The 20,530-nt window shown below is 48.1% G+C and overlaps 1 pseudogene; it reads left to right on the top strand.

Moving 5' to 3' along the window:
* The first annotated feature begins 852 nt into the window (after positions 1-852).
* Positions 853-20,530, top strand: part of LOC134434588 (cytochrome b-like) — a 52,713-nt pseudogene continuing 33,035 nt past the window's right edge.

The raw sequence follows: 20,530 nt of genomic DNA, 5'->3' as shown, positions 1-20,530 counted from the left end.
GCTAAACTGGCTGGAATCAGAAATGCAGCCCAGCCCCTTCCAGCTCCTGTGACCTCTGAGGAGCAGCTGGAATGCAAGGGCATTGACCTCCTGCTGAATTCCCAAACACTGATTCCCTGGGCTGCAAAAAGGCATGAGCACTACTAAGCTCAAAGTGATCTGTAAGGCCATACTGGCTGGCCTGGAACCACAACAGTTCCTTCTGCACCAAGGTCCCTGCACAGAATGATGTGTTCTCATGCAAAACTACTGCATTCTCCAGAAGTGATACCTTGGAAATTAAAATTCTAGCAGACCCAGTCCCAGTGCTATAAAAGGGCAGAAAATAATGATGAAAAGAACTTCAGCTGGGAGAAGAAGAAAATGAACAGCCTCTTCCTCCAAGCAAACAAACAAAAAAAAAAAAAAAAAAAAAAAACAAAAAAAAAAAAAAAAGAAAAAAAGAAAAAAAAAAGGGGGAAAAGTCATTTCCAAAAGTGGCTCAAATATTTGGATGCACTGAGGAGATGCTGAAGGCCCCTCATGAGGCTCCTGCTCCTGTTGTCCAAGCTAAAGCTTTCTCATCCTGACCAAACAAGCCCCCTTCTCAAACTTCTCAACATCCCTAGGATACTTTAACCCCCTATCCCACCGCCTAAGTATAACCAACTTCCTCAAAGGAGGACAGAACATCGCATCCCACCTAATTGACCTCTCCTGATACAAAACAGTAGGTCCAGAGGGGCTAGCCAGCCTACAACTTACAGCAACCAAAACTGCCACCACCCTCCACTGAGGCCTAATCAAAGCTTACTTAGGATCATTCACCTTATCCATTCTCAATATCCTCGTAGCCACATACAGAAATAACCAATGGCCCTCAACCTTCGTAAAAACCACCAAATCCTCAAAATCATCAACAAGCCCTAATCGACCTCCCAGCGCCATCAAACATCTCAACATGATCAAACTTTGGGTCTCTAGTAGGCGTTTGCTTAATTACTCAAATCGTCACAGGTCTTCTGCTAGCTATGCCCTACACAGCAGATACCAATCCAGCCTTCTCCTCTGTCGCTCACATATGCCAAGACGTACAATTCGGCTGACTCATCCGCAACCTCCACGCAAACGGAGCCTCCTTCTTCTTCATCTGCATCTACCCACACATCGGCTGAGGACTCTACTACGGCTCATACCTAAACAAAGAAACTTGAAACATTGGAGTCATCCTCCTCCTAACCCTTATAGCAACCGCCTTCGTAGGATACGTCCTACCATGAGGCCAAATATCATTCTGAGGAGCTACTGTAATCACAAACCTATTGTCAGCCATCCCTTACATCGGGCAAACACTAGTCAAATGAGCCTGAGGAGGGTTCTCTGTCGACAACCCCACACTGACCCAATTCTTCGCTCTCCGCTTCCTCCTTCCCTTTGTCATCGTAGGCCTTACTCTCATCCATCTCACCTTTCTCCACGAAACAGCCTCAAACAACCTGCTAGGCATTCCCAGAGACTGTGACAAGATCCCCTTCCACTCATACTACACCATCAAAGACATCCTAGGATTCGTACTAATGCTCTCCCTACTCGTCTCACTAGCCCTATTCTCCCTCAACCTCCTAGGTGACCCAGAAAACTTCACCCCAGCCAACCCACTTGTCACCCCTCCTCACATCAAACCCGAGTGATCTTTCCTATTTGCTTACGCCATCCTCCGATCCATCCCAAACAAACTAGGAGGCTTACTAGCTCTAGCCGCCTCAATCCTCGTCATATTCCTCACCCCACTACTACATACATCAAAACTACAATCAATACCCTTCCGCCCCCTATCACAAATCCTGTTCTGAACCCTAGTCGCCAACGTCCTCATCCTAACCTGAGTAGGCAGCCAGCCAGTAGGACACCCCTTCATCATCATTGGCCAACTAGCCTCATTCACATACTTCACAATCATTCTAATTCTGTTCCCTCTGATTGATGCAATTGTCAGTGGGCTGTTGCACACTCACAGGAGCCTTGCTTTTTCCACTGTGTGAGCACAGCCTGCAAACTTGCAGGGCAGTGTTAAAATGATTGAGTGAATTGCTCCTTTGCTTTTCGCTGCCTATGCCATTACTTATGGTGCCTATTTTATGACACATTTCACAAGTAAGTAGATGTTTCCTCTCTACTTAGGTTAGGGTGTATCCTTACCTGGCTTTTGTATGTCTTCCTGCTCTTTCTTAGTGACTGAGTTTCTGATTTTGAAAGAGAAAGAGCATTAGGATGCCACTGGTTTGGTAAAGCTCCTGTCAAGGCGTTCAGCTAAAACGGGGGTGTCTGTAGCCACAGGGGCAGCTAGGTATATACATGCAAGTATCCGCGCTCCAGTGTAGGTGCCCTGGACACCCCAGTCAGGCAGATAGGAGTGGGCTCTGACACTCAGGGCTTCCGTGCACCAAGGCAACCTTCTGATGTCACTACAAGAAGGTGGCAACCTTTAGGTTTTTAAAGATTTATTAAACCTTAAGAAAAGACTGTAAAAGGAAAGATTGCAGCACTGGGAAGTCTCCATGATTAGCAGCCACACGCTCATCTACAAAAGGGATACCCTGCTTTTTTTACCCTTAGCCCCTCCCAATGTTTTGTCAGTCAATTCTTTCTCTGCCGTCCAGTGGTGGAGATTACTTTCTTGCATCTTGATTGGAGGTCAATTGTTGTTACACCCCGCCTGCTGGTCATAAGCCAGCCCTCCCCAAATGCCCTGACTACCGAGACTATTACAAGGGGGATAAGAAAGAGGACTATGGGAGGACATATTACAATAACAGCACTTTACATTTGAACATAATATCTCTCCACATAATATCTGTCTCTTAATTGTGAGAGCCAACTATTACATTACTCACCTATAATGCACAGAAGCAGGAGAGAAGGCACTGGCTTGGCATAACAGCTGAAATAATTGCTAACAAATCTCCCCACATATTTGCACCTTTATTGGACATGACCTCCTGTGAATGTACATCTCTGCCTTTCTTCCCCTTTGGAAGCAGTCAAACTGGCAACTCGTGGGGAAACCAAGGGCTTTCTGGGGGCTGCATTGCTCTGCACACACCCAGGCCACCCGTGGAACAGAGCTTTGGTGCCTAAAAAGATCAACCAGAGGAAAACAGCTGAAGGAGGTTTCATTTGGACCTTTCTTAGCCGCTAACAGAAGTTGTCAAAATGAAAATGACCAAGCAAGGCCTGATCCCTGCTGCCAGCTCAGGGTTAGAAAGGAGGCATTACTTGATTTCAGTGCTGGGTGCGCAGGGAATCACTTCCCTAAGCCCTGCACACCCAGCAATCTCACCTAGTAGTTTGTATCCATGGAACTAAGACACATTCAATACTTTGCTGAAACTTACTGGCTAAACATTACCTCCAATTTTTTGACATATTTCAATCACTTCTCAGAATTTATTGACATCAGAGTAGGAGTGTCCTGTAGCTCCCTGCTGGTCATTGTCACAGGTTCAGGTGACCCATGCACAAAATAACCCAGGACAAAACTGGGCTTGCAAAGCAAATTCATTCTATTAGTTGCAGTAGCATATAATACATACTGACCTCTGGATTCCCAAAAATCCACTGAACAGGAGAAGGAGTTGGAGCGTGGTGCTTCGCAGCAGGAGCAGGTAGGCAGTGCACTTCCAGGACATCCCCTGGATCAAAACGCTGTGCATCTTGTCCTTCTCAACCCTTCAGCCCAGAACTAGGCCTTGTATCTCCTGCTTAGGAGTGGAATTTTACAGCAGGAGTTAGAGCAGCAGCTCACACATGGCTGGCGTGTGAGATGAGGCCATGATGGCTCAGGATGACTGCATGACTCCCTGCCACCAAGGGCTGCATTGTGCATTGTTCTCCTTTCAAAGCTTGACTGCTCACCCATTGACCAATCCATTGTTTCTCTTTCAAGGGTCATGGTCCCACCTGCTAAACAAGACACTTTTCTTCATTGTCTTGTCAACCTGCTCAAACATGGATCAAATATGGCAGGGCCTGGGACATGACTCCAGTTCCTGACACAGTCATTTGGGAAATATTCCCATTCCTCAAAGTCTCCTTTGGTGGTCAAGAGCCTCCTAAAACACTTTCTTCCTTTTGAATGCATTCCAGCTACCTTCTTAGCAGGACCACTCTCCTTATTCTCAAGGCCAAGATAGCCACTTGCACACAGTAAGCACTGCAGTGGGGGAATACATGGTTCAGCACTCCTGTTAAAGCTAAAGGAATTCAAAAGACTATGCCCTGTTTGTTAGACTAAATGCCTCTCCTTCCTATTCTGAGAATCAAACATCAGTGTTTCATCAATACACCCTGCAGGTGCTCTTGCTGAGTGAAGCCACATTGCTGTGTCAATAAAGCAGCCGGGACTCAGTTTCTTCATGCAGGAAAAGCCAATTCTTTATTCACATAACTAATTTTTATACTGTTTTCACAGACTTGTGTTCAACTTCAACTGGCTGGTAGTTTCCTTGCCACACAATTTATTGCTTAGAAGGTGTATTAGTGTGTACATGTTAAGACTCTCTCTTTTTAAGACTCACTGTTACTCAGGTGATTACATTTTTCTTTCGTGGATGCTCATGGGACAGGTTTCTTGTTTATTACAGATGCAAACAGTTTTCTTAGCACAATAGCTTGTGCTAACTGCACTCATGACTGTTCCCATGGGAAGTTAGCTGGCTGCACGTAGAAGATGGAACAGGCCAGCTGGGAATTTACCACAGTGTGGTAAATAGGTATGATTCGTGCTGATAACAATTGAAACAAGAATCAATATTGATACAGTAATTAATATTTGTAAATATTAAAACAGGTAAAATTATTAATGCTGAAGAAAAAGGGAGAGGAGGGGAACCATGCCCCCCCCCCCCCCCCCCGCAGATGTTCAGGAACAGGAGGAAAGCAAGAGATAATGGTTGCTAAAAATTAACAAAGAAGGAACTCTGGTTGTGTCCCAGGAAAATGCTAATTATAAGGGATTTATTGCCTTGATACTCTGTTGAAGGAAGGAGGCCAGGACACCAGATTGTTCATCACAGGTCCAGTTTATTGAAGAAAGCATCAAACACTTATACAGCAAATAATAAGCTTATGAATATTCTGTAAGCCAAGCAATCTATTGGTTAAACTATACCATCAGCTCTTCCTCATTCCTTTGGGCCTACGTTCTCTACTTCTCACGTCTCACTGTCCATTTCTTTATCATACTCAGCTAGGCCCAAGGACACGTTATCTTGCAGGTGCAAGATTTGGAATTAGCCACGGTCTTGTACTTTTCCATTGTCTAGTCAGCTAAATTCCCAACAGACACCTGCCTGCAAAAAGGCCTCTGCCCTAGTTAGGACATCTTTACCAAATTAATTCAGCTGTGTCCTCTCTCCTCAAGCCACTCTTTGACAAAACTCTCCAAAATACTCAGATGTAGTAATTATGTTAGTTTTGGCTTACATTGTATTGGCTTGGTGTAACCCAAAGGTTAATTAAAGGACACAGAGGAGGACTACAAAATCTTCATCAGATGACCCCCAAAGACTTGCGTGACCACCAACCAAGTGGTGGCATATGGATGGTAAAGGTGATGATGAGGGCAGAGGTAGAAGTGTGAAGAATCGAAAATGGGAGGAGACGGCATTGACACATGGTATATAAGGATGAATATTCACTTGGCAAGCTTGTATGTGATGTGGCAAGGGTCCCAGAGGCCTGCACTCCGTACCCCGCAGTTATCTGTTGCTTATGCGCTATTATTAGAAACAAATTATCCCTTATTTTAATCAAATTCTATTCTATCCAATTTTAGATTTTTATATTTTAAATATTCAATTAAAATTGCTACTACTTTTAATATTGTTTGGGGGTTTTTTTATGATGGGATAATCGGGCAAACATAACAATAGGTAGGCCTGATTTTATAAGGCCTTTCTTTTCTAATAACCCTACCTGTGTGCAACACATTATGACTTTCTTTCAGAAATTAATGAAGAAAACGCAAATAGCCTGCTGAAACCCTTCTGCCCCCTTCCAAATCAGTTTACTCCTCAAGCACATGCCTCAGGCACATCCCTGATGTGCCTCTCTCCCAGCAGCTCAGAGCTGCATTGCACAGCGCTTGCTGTGTGCCACAGAGCACAAAGCAGGCTGGCCTGGTGGGCCTGAATATTTCTGCCAAACACTCTGCATCTCTCACCTTTGCTTTGGCTCAGTGCAGAACTGCAGGGTTGCAGGCGCTTCCTCCCAGAGCTGCGTGAGGCACTGGCTCCTGCAGATGGGCCCTGCCAAGCTGTCCCTGCCTCACGCTGGCCTCGCTTCCCCTGGCACAAGTGCCGGGCCTGAAGGAGCTGCCCTGTGTTCCAGCCTGCCGAGCAGCCCGGCTCCCTGCCCCGGTGCCCAGAGTGCTGCACACACTGCTGGCCTTTGCCAGGAGTTGCAGGGCAGCCAGCAGAAGAGGAGGAATCCTCACCCAGCCCAGCGGCCCGCGGCTGCCCTTAGCCTTTCTCTGCTCCTGGGCACATTCCAGATGGCCATGGCCCCCAGGCCGGGCTATGCCCAGCACGGCTGCGCTTCCCCTCGGCAGCAGCCAGCTGCCACCTGGGCTCTGAGAGCGGAGGATTCGCCCGCTCCCAGCAAGAGGCACCCAGGTCTCGGCTGCTGCCTCTTACAGCTCCAAGGGCCTCCTTCCAGCCTGCCTCTGCCGGGGCTCCAGCCTGGGCAAGGCCGGGCCCGCTCTCGCCTCACAGGCGCTGACAGCTCTGCACCACAGGAGACCTCCCCAAGCACCCTCTCTGATCTTTCTGCTTTCTCACTTGAGCAAGGCTCTCCTCCAGCCAAAGAGATTATTGCATTTAGGCAGCCCAAATGCTCTCCAGTCACAGCTGAAGGCCTGCATCTGTATAAGATGTTTGGGCTGCCCCATTCTTCCTGTGCTTTTGCCTTTAAATGCCATTGCCCTTTCTGCCTAAAATAGAAGTACCAAAGATGGCCGAAAACAGACCAGTGGGCCATATTCCAAAGGCAGTGTGGTCTGGAGAGGATGAATGAAGAACATCCTTCCCCACTTTCACACCATGCCAAAGACACTGTTTCACTTTCCACCTTTAAGAAACAACAGACAATTCAGAAGGAATTCTCGAGTTTATTCGCAGAGTGAGAAGGAAGGGAATCTTCAAGGTGAGTTGTGGTTTCAGAAACTTTATTGATTCTCAATCCTACTCTGCAGTCCTATTAGACAATCCTACTCTAACCCTAACCCTTACCTTAACCCTAATCCTTATCCTTATCCTTATCCTTATCCTTATCCTTATCCTTATCCTTATCCTTATCCTTATCCTTATCCTTATCCTTATCCTTATCCTTATCCTTAATCTAATCCTAATCCTAATCCTAATCCTAACCTACAATCCTACTCTAAACTGATTGAGGAATAAATGGTCCTGATGTGATTATCACATTCTTGTCTCCCTCCTCTTCTTCACTGAAACAATCAGTGGCACCAGGCTGGACGCAGGCTCAGCAAATCTTACAAATGGATGCTGCCCAAAGGGAAAAAAAACAGATCAACAAAAAACAATGAACAATGACTTTCCAAACTCAGTGCTTCACAGGATTCCTCCTGCTCCTAGAAGGATGCAGGAAGAAGAACAATGGGACTGTCTACACCTCCATCTTTATGTGCAGACTTTTCCATCACAGGCAAACCTGGCCCAGAATCCCACTCATCCATTTATACAGGTGTCTTCATCTTGCTGAGATTTTAGCCCTGCCAGTGCTCTAGAAATGGTGCTTTCTGTCCTTGGAGTTTCTTCTTTTCAGGAAACTCCAAAGCCTCTCATTGGTCCCTCTCTTTGAAAGACAGGCACTGTGCTGATTGCCACAGGGACAGAAAGCAGTGTCTGCCTTTCCATGCCCTGCCCCTCGTGTGCTGGATGGCACCTTCCTTCCCAGCAGGGCCAGCCCAGTGGCACTGGGCCCTGCAGTTCCCTCTCTGCCACACAACCTGCCAGTAACCCTGGCACAGTTCCCGTCTGCTTGAGCGTGCCAGGCCGCAGATGGGGCTGGGACAAGTCCCTCCCAGCTGTCCCTGTTTGCATGGCAGAAACCTCTGAGGGTGGGCTGGGGGGCACCAACCAGGGCCCCTCAGAGGCTCACAGTGAGCCCCCCACAGCCCCTCCTGCCCACAGCCAAATCTCTGACTGCTCAGCTGGGACTGGCTTCCTTGGGTTCCTCCACCACCATTTCATGTCTCTGTACCCTGCATTGCTCTACTTCAATTTTTTTGCCATTACATAAAACTGAACACCCCACCAAATTACAAAAGAAGGTGACAGAAACAGCCAGAGGACCTCTCTGACTCAGGAAATGCAGAGAGAGGTGGGGTTGCTCAGTTTTGTGAAGAACAGGCCCCAGGGAGACTTTATTGCCACTTTCCAAAACTTCAGAGTGGCTTTGAGGAAAGTAGAGGACATCTTTTTTAACAGGGCCAGTTACAATAGGATGTGGATGAATATTTTTTAACACAAATAGGATCTAATCAGAACTTGTTTACTTGGAGCATGGTGTGACCCTGGCACAGCTTGCCCCAAGAGCTTGTAGGTGCCCCATCCCTGCAACCATTCCGGCTCCAGTGGGAAAGGGCTCTGAGAAACTTGATGTCTTTAAAGATGTCCCTGCTCATTGCAGGACACTTGCACCAGAGGACATTTACAGGGCCCTGCCAGCCCAGCCCAGTCTAGGATTCCTCACTGTTTTCATTTGAAGAGCACCAAGAGTGGAGATGAGGAGGAAGGGGGCTCATCTGCTGCCTTGGGCTTGAGTGGAGGAGGAGCCCATCCCTCAGAGCCTGTTTCACCTGCAGCCCCTTCACATTTTACCTGCAGGAGCTCCTTGGCAGACCAGCGCCGCGCCTCGTCTCTCTGCAGGCAGCAGCTCAGGAAGTCACGCAGGCAAGATGAAAATAGGTTGGGCTGCTGCAGCTTTTGTCTTCCTCCTGTGGCTATCAGGAGTTGGGGCTGGGGAAAAAGGAGACACCAGGCTCCACCTGCTTCTTTCCCATCTGTCACTGCTCTCCCAGATCCCACTGATTAAGCTCCACTCTGTAGTGGCAGTTTCTGCCCTGGCAGAGACCCAGAGATGACTTTCCTTTACCAACCGAAAAACCCAAACCCTGATGCAGCCACAGCCTCTCCAACATCTCACAGATCTTGCCTTGGCAGCTGATTACATTGACTGACCTAATTAGTGGGAACTACATCAGCACAAGCACATTTCCTTCCCTGAGGATTCATACCAGCTTGAGAGGCTTTTTCGAAGAAGGACTTTGCTATACTAACTCTACTGTATCCAAGGGTTAGTACATGGAAAGTATTTCTGCAGTGCTTGTTGGTCCCTTAAGCACCGCTGCCACAAAACAAACCTAATCAAGCTTTTTGCTTTGTTCTTGAAAAGAATGGGAATTGGAGGGAAAGAAAGGAAATCCACCAGGTATTCCTCAGGTAAGGAAACAAATCTTTGGAATCTCATCTTCAACACAGACACATTATGATCCATGCACAAATGTACTGGGATGAAAACGCCTGCTTGGACACACAGGAGCCAGCTGCAGCTCTGTTTCTCAGCAGTCTGAAAATTTCTGCTTTCCTTACATGGAAAAGAAAAACCTTTCATGGTCAAATCAGAAGGAGAGGTTCCATCCCTATGATCACCCTCTACTCATTTGGCTACTCAAGTCAATGCATGAATGGTAGGCCCATCCCAGAAAGTGCCAGGAAACAAATGGGAGGTTTTGGCAGGCTCTCCACATCACCAGGCTCTGGCTTGGTGACGTGCAGAATGTGGCTTGGGCTGGGAGAGAAACACGGTCACTGAGTGTTTCAGCAGCACTGCACAAGAAGCAGAAGAGACTCTGTGGCTTTTACACCCTCATGCCCAGGTTTCAGGCACGTTTCCCAGTGAGAAGAAACTGCACAGGGGGTTAAGTTCCTCTCTAAAAACCAGTGCCTTAGCAACTTTCATGTGTTTGGGCTTCTTTTCTTCATTTCTGGAAATGTAACACCAGTTCTGAGAGGCTTGCCTTGTGGTTTTAGGGGCATCTTCACAGACAGACAAGTGGGAACAACTTGAAACCCAAAGCAAATGTTGCCTGAGAAGAGCTGGGGAGTGTTTGCCTGTGGTGAGGCTTGAGCTGTCTGGCAATCCCCTTCCATGATGTGCAGAAACATCCAGCTGCTCCCCAGAACTCAGTCCCTCTGGGCACGCAGGCCTCTGGAAACACCTGACGATTCCAGCCTTTCTCCTGCTCAAGAGCATCTAACCTAAGCTGAGCTCCAGTTTCTTCAGCAAGGCCAAGGATGCTCACTTCCATGCAGCTGACAGTGTCCATGGAGCTCAGCAGGTCTTTCTGATACTCCTCAGGCCAAGGAATTACAGTGTAGATTGGCAAGACATTGGCTGATCATTATCCAGTGTGGTTCATGTGGAACCAAGCTCTAACACGCTGACAAGTCAGAAGGAGAGAGCTCATTCTGCTTTTGCAAGATGGTATTTAGAAACATAAGACACCGACTTGGAACTATTCAAACCTCAACTTGCAGAATCCATCTCAAATAGACAAAAATAACAATGGCAAGAGGCCTTGGCGTCTCCATAAAAATGCCCACCACTGTCATGATAACTCTGTGCTCATGGCACTGAAATAGATGGTGACCAAAGAGACTTTGCTATTATCCTCTTCAACCCAAAGGAGAATTTCAAAGCCAGAAATGGCAATGCACTCCCCTTGTGTACAAATAATTTATGCGGCTTTCTGTCCTTTTCCCATAAAACCCACACGAGGGTTTTATCCTGACTCTCAGCTGAGCTCAGCCACTGGCCATGGTGGGGAGCTGGAGCCCTCCCTGTCATTATAACAGTGCAGGCCAGGGATGGCCCTGCTCCTGAGGTAAAGAAACACAGCACCGGTGTCAACTGTCCACGCTGGATCCCAGCCCAGGCACCTGCCTGCAAGCTCATCAACTTGTTAAAGTACCAAGAAACAGCCAAGGGTTTGGCAAACAATTCTAACTGCAGTCGGAGAAAAACACATCCAAAACTTATCCAGGCCACCCACACATGTGACTGAACAATGTACAGATGACTTGAAAGCCTGAAAGTTTCAACAACCACAGGATTTGGAAAAGATGCTACAGAATGGAAGAGAAGAGCTGCATTTAAAAAATGAAAAAGCAAGCAGAACTGCTTGGGCATTTCTTTGGTAGTAGTTTTTTTTCTCTTTTCCTTTTTTGTTTACTTTTCTTTTTCCTTTTTTCCTATGTTTTCTATAAAATTGAAACTGGGAAGGTCTAACCTCTATTTCTCAGGATATTTATCACATGTCTACCCTGTCCACTGAAAAATTCTTGTCCTTCAGAAACAGAGTTCCAACATTGTTCAAAAAACAAGTGAGAAATGCCAGGCATGGCTGGAGGCCAAAATGGCAGGTTTCTAAACTGGTTAGGTATCTGAACCGCCACTTCCCTTTCTGATACAACCAAAGCTACAGCAGATGCTGGTGTGTTGCAGGGGCATTTTTAGAAGGGGACCTTGGTGGAAGTGGTGCCAGCAGATGGCAATGGGATTTTGTCCAATGGCACACAGAACACGGGACAGGTGAGAAAGACAGTGGGATCAGTGAGTATTTACACCTTACCAAGACAGGAGTTGCATTCCAGGAAGGAACTTCTTGTTCCACCATTTCGATGCCCACAATTCCCAGAGACCATATGTCCACTTTGGGGCCACATGGTTGACCTGTCACCACTTCAGGTGCCAGCCACCCAGCAGTGCCGGCCACGGAGCTCCATCTGCCCTGCTCAGGGCTGAGCTGAGCAAAGAGGCCAAAGTCAGCTGTGGAGAAAACAACAAACCATGAAAGCCAGCTCCAATTAGGAAACCAAGCAAAAGAATTCCTCACTCTCAGGCTAAGAATGTGCTGTTGAATCTCCTGGAGAACTGTCCACGCTCGATTTCCTTGGGGCTTTAGCCAAGGGAGTATGGAATTGGCCACTTCCAAAAAAACCCAGGTTTCTTAATGCTGCTTACAGCAGTGGACTTCATTCCCCTGAAGCTTTAGATTGTAGATCCCTCTGTCTAGAAGGGACACACACAGAGCAAGGCCACTCTTGACTGCTTGTGGTTCCTTATACCTCTGTGCACGTTCCAACTGTGCCCTCAGCTCGCAGCAGGGGTCCCTGCACTGCCACCAGCACCATTTTTGGGGAGCTGGCAGTCACGCCAAGCAGCCCCACACCCACATCCCTGGAAAGCTGCACCTGACCAAGAATATACTGACCCAGCTTGACAGAACCGTCCGTTCTGAGAAGGATGTTGCTGCTCTTCACATCTTGGTGGATGACATGGTTTGAATGAAGAAAATCCAGTCCTTGCAGGCACTGAGCGAGAAAACAGAAACAGGAGGGCAAAAATGAGTGATGTGATTTCATCACACAAGAAAGGAGACAAAGAATCGAATGGGGGAATGGGGAGTAATGGCAGAACAGTCATGGCCACTGAGAGGAAGAGCTTGCTGCTCCAACACTTGCAGAGCAGGACCTTTCTGAGGAAAGGCACATCAGCTTTTGAAAGAGCAACAGCACCTGCTGTTGTAGGCTGTCCCCTGCAAACCAGCCAGGACGACTCCTGCTGCAGTGGACCTGCTTTTTCCATGCAGAGGACAAAGGAGGGGTTTGGAAAGGAAAAGTCCCTCCCTTTGGTGTTTAGTGGATCACTTTTGTGTGGGAGGCTGCATGGAAAAGATTTTCTTGCTGGCCTCAGCACAGGCTTGGAAGTATCACACCAGTCACTTTGCGGAAGCAAAGAGCATTTTGGCTGCACTTCTATCCTTTTCAGCTGAGGACTGTGAGAAATGAGTCTTTTTTCTTTGCTGGTCTTTTCAAATCCTGCCACCAGCACTTTGCTTTTACAGGCAAGGAATGCAGCGAAGACAGACTCCAGGCAAACATTTAGAGAGGCAAGGTAGAGAACAGAAAATACAAATAAAAATACAAGAGACAGAGCGAGAATACAACAGCAGGAGATAAGAGTACTGGCACTGAGTACAGGGAGTGCAGGGGCACTGGCAGGCCTTTCCCTTGAGATGCTTTTACTTGCCCATAGCATACCAGCAACACAGAAACAAAACTCGGCACAGGAAATCACTGCAGCTCTGAGCCCGTTTCCCAGACAATCCTGCCGAAGCCCTTGGAAACACAGGTGGGATTGCTGACCTCCCGACTGATGGCTGCCATCTCATCTTCCGACAGGTAGGTCTGGCTGATGACATTGCTCAGAGTGCCTCCATCCATGTACTCCATAACCAGGGACAGTTCCTCACCCACAAGGTAGCTGAAAGAAGGAAACAAGGGCATGGAGATGAATGTACATGGCTAAGTTGCTGTTTGGAAAAGACAGGTTGGTTCTTCTTTTCAGGTCCCTTTGAGACAAAGACAAAATAAAGGAAGAGACATTCCCTCTTGGCTGTGCATTGTTTGCCATCTGTGCAGTCTCAAGGAGAAAGGCGCAGCTGCAAAAAAGGAGATGTCTTAGATGGGCAGCAAGCAAAATGTGCAGTTTAGTAACAGCCCAGATAAAAAAACCTGTCATGCATGGTGTTTCTGGAAAAAAAGTATCTAGTCTTCCTGGCATGCATAGCAATGGAAAACAGTGGCAACAATCCAAGGGAAATCCTTGTTAGTTTAGAAGACACTTGAAAAAAATCAAGCTCCAAAACAAAGTGGTGGCTGTGAATGTAGAGATCATTGATTTAGTAAGACACAACTCATCCGGGTTTTTGAACAATTTTCAAATACCATGTGCCAGCGAAGACTAATGCAGACAAAATGCAATCTCTTCCCATCCACTGGAGATGAAAAGAGCAATAATAATTAGCCAATAATTACAGCTCTATTTTCTGCCAGTGACCAAAGTGGGATTTTACCTTGCATGTTTGCAACATGCAAACAAACATTCATGGGACAAAAGCACAACTCACCTGTCTAAACAGTTGACCAGGTTGGGATTTCTATTCACCTTCATGACCATGAGTTCGTTGACTTTTAGTTCCTTCTTCCTCAGTCCTTGAAGCTGTATTTTCTTGATGGCCACCTAAAACGACATTGAAAATCAGTAACTTGAGACGTTGGTGGCATGAGACCACAAGGCACGTGGAGCAAGTGATTTTGCAATGACACAGCTGAGCTGTGCCAAACTGCCTTGTGATTAGGCACTGCAGTAATCAGGAACTGACATTCCAGCAGCCCATTTCTCTGCTCCCTTGGGAGCCAGTTACAGGACACGTGGGGCCACTGACATTTTGCCTTGACCACTTGGTAACAGCAGTGTCTCAGTTATCACCCACAAACCTCTGACCACACTCTCTGCTGCTTTGTTTGGGACTCAGAACTTAATAATCTGTGGATACATCTTGGGCTATGGGCAGGGCTTAGGGCTTTCAGGGACACCTTGCAGATCTCTCCCTATGTGCAGTTCCCAAGTGCAGCACTGCAGGTGGCTAAGGAACTACCAGTAACTTTCAGATGGATTTGCTGGCAGCCAGAAATGAGAATTCAGGACTCCGAAGCTGTAGCCCCAAAGAGCAGTGAGGTGCTTGCAGGCACCACCTTTGTTTTAGCAATGGAGAGCGAGTGAGCGCGTCCTTCTCTGAAAGGAACTGCTGCCCTCCGTGCCTTCCTTCCAGCAGCTGAGGAGGACAAAGTCCCAAATGTGTTCTGTGGGCTGGCACCAGTCTGTGCTTCTTGTGCCTTTTCAGCACAGCTCTGCCCAAAGCTCCAGCCACAGCTCACACCAGAGGGGAAAGCCCTCAAGTGCAGCAGAGTCTGCAGGGGCTGTTGACATTTACCTCTCCTCCTGTGGCAGTGTCAAGTGCTTTACAAACATCTCCAAAAGTCCTAGAAACAAAACAGAAGCAGAGAGAGGAGAAGCCATTTAGATCTTGCAGTGAAAGCCAGCCCACACAGGAGATCTGTGCTATAAATACCGCAGACCTGCAGGACACTGGAAACATTGAGATGTGTTTGACAATGCCTTCTGAGCACACTTAGAAATTCTGATCAGCACTGACAATCTAAGCCCAGTGACTGAACACATTTGCAGCTTGTCTGACTTCACACTTGATACCTATTCCGCCAGCAAAACATCTGATGCATAGTTTTGTAAAATTAACATTGCTTGGACTCACCCACTGCCAATATTTTCCAGTTCAGTGTATTTTAGAATAGGATTTTCCATCTTCACCATTCTCCCTGAGGGAAACAAAATGCAAGATGTTCACTTCAAAGCAGAGATCTCACCTTCTAGGAGATACAAAAGGCAGCCCCACTGTCTGGAGCTCTGAGCCCTCCCTTTGTGGACAGCTGGCTAACAACAACAGGAACAGCAACTGGAACAACAAGAAAAGAACAGCAGGCCCACAGCACAAGTGGCTGGCACAGAGACTGATTTCCAGCATCCTTTGAAGGGAGAGACCTCTTGACAGCAGGCACACAGGGAAGCACAGGGAGATACATTCAGAGGAGACTGAGGCCAGAAGAGAATGCCTACCAAGGCAAGTAAGTTGGTCATCTAGAAACATTAAGGAGAGCTGGAACTAACAGTGCCTTTGTTTTCTTGGGAATAAACACTGTGAGATTTATAAAAGGTTTCCTACTTGCTAAGATTAAGTGCACCAGGACATCTAGAATCAATTCCTCTGAACAGATGCCAAGTTCAGGACAGGAGGAATATTGCCAAGTGTTCCCATCTTTTCCACCTTGCAGCAGTTTGCCAGAAGAATGCCTCTGTGTTTGTAAACCAGAGCAGCTCATGCTAGAACCAATCCCCACGGGGCTTTCAGCATCAGGACCCTCGCCCTTTATGAGCAGGCTGAGCTCAAAGACGCCCTTGCCCCGCATGAAGAACCGCGCCGCTTCTCTTCACCCTGACAGCGCGGATCAGTCACTCCCATTGCACTCGCCCTCTCGGCACTGCACACGTCCCCATCTTCCCAACTCGGCACGGCGGGCATGGGCACAGAGGACAGCAGAGCTCCTCAGGCATCCCTGTGACACAGAGAGCTGCCCAGAGGAGATGCTGACCCTCTGGTGAGTCCAGGCCGTGCGAGGCAGAAGCCGGCCCAGAGAAGCGGCTGCAGCCTCAGGCAGCTCCGCGCTGCAGCAGCCGGGCAGCAGCGGGACCCTCCCAGCTAAGGAAGGCTCCAGCCTCTGCATTCCCACAGCCCTCAGGGGCAGGGCAGTGACCACAGCAAGGCTGGCAAAGCCCAAGCATGAGCACTGACAGGCACTGATGGGAAGAAGCCAGAGTGAGCCTGAGCCCCAGACAAGCTGTTACCCCCATTCAGGACACAACAGGATGGGCTTTGAGATCAGCCACACCCAGGCACAGATCAGTGCCCTTTTTGTCCCAACAGGTGATGGTAGACACAGAATCCACTGGGCTCTCTTCTCAACCCTACCAGATCTTATCTGAGAGCACAGCACTGGCAGCTGTTAAGGGCAAGAAGCAGATTCATTGGGTTGTGCTGCAGAATCACAAAGGGCTTGATGTGTTCTCCTAGAGACTGATCTCAGCAGGGCTTCTGCCAGTGGCTAGGACTCAAGCAGTCACCGCCTTCTGCTGATCCAGGAACAATCCCTGATTCTGCCTTCGGCAGAGAGGGAAGCTCAGGCAAACTCCAGCCAGTCTAAGCTGCCCTCAGAGGCAGCAGGAACACCCAGAGCTCTCTCTTGCTGCCTCGGAGCACTGCCAGCACTTCTGTGACACTAAACTGATCAGAACCCTTGGTACAGCTATGCTGACATGTGCACACAACACACTGTCCCTCAGATAAGAAAGACACCAGATGTACTCTGCTGCTCCAGGGAGTCACCTGCCATCTCCTGTTGCTGAGCAGCAGCTGGGTCAGCACGGGAGGTGAACCAAGGGCTCAGGCTCCACTTCTTCAGCTGGAGAGCAAAGGCTCCTTGGGACGGCACTGCGGCTTCTGCAGCAGCTTCAGTGTCAGAGTCGGTGTAGATCTGAGACAAGAAATGAGTTGATGTCAGGAAGGTGTGACAGAGATTGCCCTGAAATGCAAGAGAGATTGCCATTTGAAATGCAAGCTCTTAGGAAGCTGCTGTCAGCCACATGCAGAGCTCTTCAACTGGATTGCTTTGGATGTCCCCTTGTGAAACCAAATGGTCAAAAGCAAAGGCTGGTTTGACTCGAGTTCATAGCCAGTTTCTTGTTCTAAAGGATGACTGCAGCAACGACCGCTCCACTTCTCTCAAAGACTCCTTTCCCCCTCCTAGGTCTGCAGATACATTTGCAGCTCCTCATTCTAATATTCTACCTCCTGCCATGAAATTCTCTTTTTCTGCACCTTCCTCGGGACATGCTTATCCTGCAGCATCTCTGGGTGGGTCAGTTCCTGGGCCTCATGCCAGCCTCGGGGCTCTTGGTTGCCCGTCATTTGCTGGAACTCTCTGCAGGCTGCCAGGTAGGATGGCGACACTTCCACCTCAAGTCAAACAGAACAAAGCAGTCAGAGACTACAGCTTGTGCCCGTCAGCCAGGAGCCATCGACTGGGAAGAAAGAAAAGGACAGGAGCAGATCTGCAAGGGATACAGACAGCTTGTAGCTCGTATTCCAAATCTATGTGAGTGACCATGTTCACCTGCAAAAACACCTCAAGAAACAAGGTCACCTGGAAGAAGCCAGCAGGAGTTCATGACTGCTGGCTAAATGGCCAAAGGAGTAATGCCACTGTCTAGAGCATCAGCTGAGATCCAGCAGAGCAGGAAGTGTCCTTGAGAGCAGCTCTGACAGAGGCCTCATCAGGATGGCACTCAGAGGCATCACCCACCCCTGCTGCTCTGCACTGGAAAGGCAAGGAGGGCAGAAACCACCCTTGGGTGACTGCAGTGCTGATGGCTATTTCCCTCACTTGCTTTTCTAGAGCCTTTTGCTCCTGAAGGAGGCAATTCATTTTCTCTTGGATGATTTTAATTTTTTCGTCTAGCCTCTTCTTCCTTGCCTTGGTCCTAGCCTCAGTTTCCTGCAGCTGTGCCTGCATCTGTTTGTCAATTTTCTGTAAACAACAATGGAAAGGACTCTCTTTCATGAGTAGAGTGGCTGCCATTCCTTCATTCACCTGTTTTTGTTGATTGCCCCTCTGCAAAGGGAGATTCTTCTCCTCTTGGATGTCTTCATTCCTCCTCTTCACTGCCATGATGGCACTCTGAGCTTCAAGCAGCTCTGCTTGTGGCTCTGCCTTGATGTTCTGTACACACAAAAGCAGAGCAAGTGACTGAGAGCTGCCATCAAGCTCAGCTTTTCCCTCTTTTAGCCTCAAAATCACATTTATTCAGCCCCTTCTTTCTGCTTCCCTACCCAGCTCTGCTTCCACTGTAACCATCCTGTCCTGGTGCTGATCTCTGCAGATTGCAAGGCTCTGTCCTTCCAGTGCCTGTGGGACTCCTGGCCTCCTCAGTCCCAAGAGCTCTGGTTTATGCCCCTCTCCCTGCCCTTCCCTCTGTGCCCTGGCCAGTCAGGCTTACCTGGCCATTCTCCTGTGGCTCTTCCACCTGCTGCCTGAGCTGCTCTTCCTGCCCTCGGGCAGGGAACAGCACTCCCTGATTCTGGCATGGCATCTCAGATAAGGCAGTGTGCTCCTGCTCTTTCCCTAGAAGCACCTGCACAGAAAGCAAGAGAAGATGGATTTCAACTTCCCATACACCCTTTGTGGGCCAAGACTCACAGACTGCTGGGCTCACACGTTCCCAAAGCACTGTGCTGCTGCTCTCCTGGGTCGTTCTCTGCCCGAGGGGAGGCACAGATTCCAAAGTGACCCTGGCCCTACAATCAGGGGCCATCTGGGACTGAAGCTCCAACAGCCTCTCAGGCAGCTGACAGGGAAGGGGTGGCATTTCTCAAGGGTGTGGTGAGGGCCTCCCTCTGCTTCTGCCGTGTCCTGTTTGTCTCTCCTGAAGGGATGCCTTTAGGTGAGCTTTGCATCTTCCACTGCTTTGGAGCAGAGTCAGGAGGATTTAAATAGATACATAGATAAACAGACAGATCTCACTTTTATAATCTCTCATTACTGTACTGTGGTATTTACATTCTTTGAATGGAGAGAGATATAATTCTCTCTCCTAGGTTTTTTTTTAAGGGAAGGTAGTGAGAAACTTAGAGAAGAAGAGAAAACAATTCTAATCTCTACTGGCTGTTCTTGTTTTTTAGTATAGGAAGAATGTGTTATAGTGATTGTTTTCTGAAAGTGATTTGTTAGTTGGATTTTAGTGATAGTTGTTTAGACTGATTAGTTAATTAGATAAAAGACTGCCTGGAGACAGTCACGAGTTTTTCTTTAGTAGCTTTTTAGTGAAGTATCTCTTTAGTATAGTTTTAATATAGTACTAGTGTAATATAACATAGCTTAAGAAAGCATTTGTTTAACCTTCTTAATCATAGAGCCAAAGCACATTATTCCCCACGTGGGGGTCACCCTGAATCAATCCTGTCCTTTCTGTCGCTACACACATCAGCACTCGGTAGCAGTGCCCCGATCAGCAGCCATCCTGAATTTGCTCTCCTGTTGCTTCAGTAACCCACACTCTTGGGGAATCTGGAGCATGTGGGTCCCTATGGAATGCAACCAGACCCAGAACATTGCACTGGGAACGGCTCTCTTTGTGCATCTGTGCTCGGGCAAGTTCTTCTCTTGGACTCGCCCACACTGATGGTGCTAAAGTGGCTGGAATCAGAATCACAGAATCACAGAATCACAGAATTTCAAGACTGGAAGAGACCTATAAGATCATCTAGTCCAGCCGATGTTCTAACTGTTCAACTAGATCATGGCAGCAAGTGCCACATCCAGTCTTTTTTTAAATTCTTCAAGGGATGATGCCTCCACCACCTCACTGGGTAAATGATTCCAGTTTCTGACCACTCTTTCTGTGAAGTATTTTCTTCTTACTTCTAACTTACATCTACCTTGACGCAACTTGAGACTGTGTCCTCTTGTTCTATCCGTTGTCGCCCGGAGAAAGAGGCCGACCCCCAGCTCACTACAGCCACCCTTCAGGAAGTTGTAGAGAGTGATGAGGTCACCCCTTAGTCTCCTTTTCTCCAGGCTGAACAACCCCAGCTCCCTCAGTCGCTCTTCATATGGCTTGTGTTCCAAGCCCTTTATTAGTTTCGTTGCTCTCCTCTGGACACGCTCAAGTAACTCGACGTCCCTCCTGAAGTGAGGGGCCCAGAACTGGATGCAATACTCTAAGTGAGGCCTCACCAGTGCCGAGTACAGGGGAAGAATGACCTCTCTGCTCCTGCTGGCCACTCCATTTCTGATACTGGCCAGGATGGCATTGGCCCTCTTGGCTACCTGGGCACACTGCTGGCTCATATTCAATCGACTGTCAACCAGCACCCCCAGGTCCCTTTCCACCTGGGCACTATCCAGCCACTCCATCCCCAGCTTGTATCGGT

Source organism: Melospiza melodia, unplaced genomic scaffold, assembly GCF_035770615.1.
Source record: "Melospiza melodia melodia isolate bMelMel2 unplaced genomic scaffold, bMelMel2.pri scaffold_44, whole genome shotgun sequence".
NCBI classification, from domain to species: domain Eukaryota; kingdom Metazoa; phylum Chordata; class Aves; order Passeriformes; family Passerellidae; genus Melospiza; species Melospiza melodia.
The sequence above is the reverse complement of the archived record's forward strand: the minus strand, read 5'-3'. Positions and strand labels throughout refer to the sequence as shown.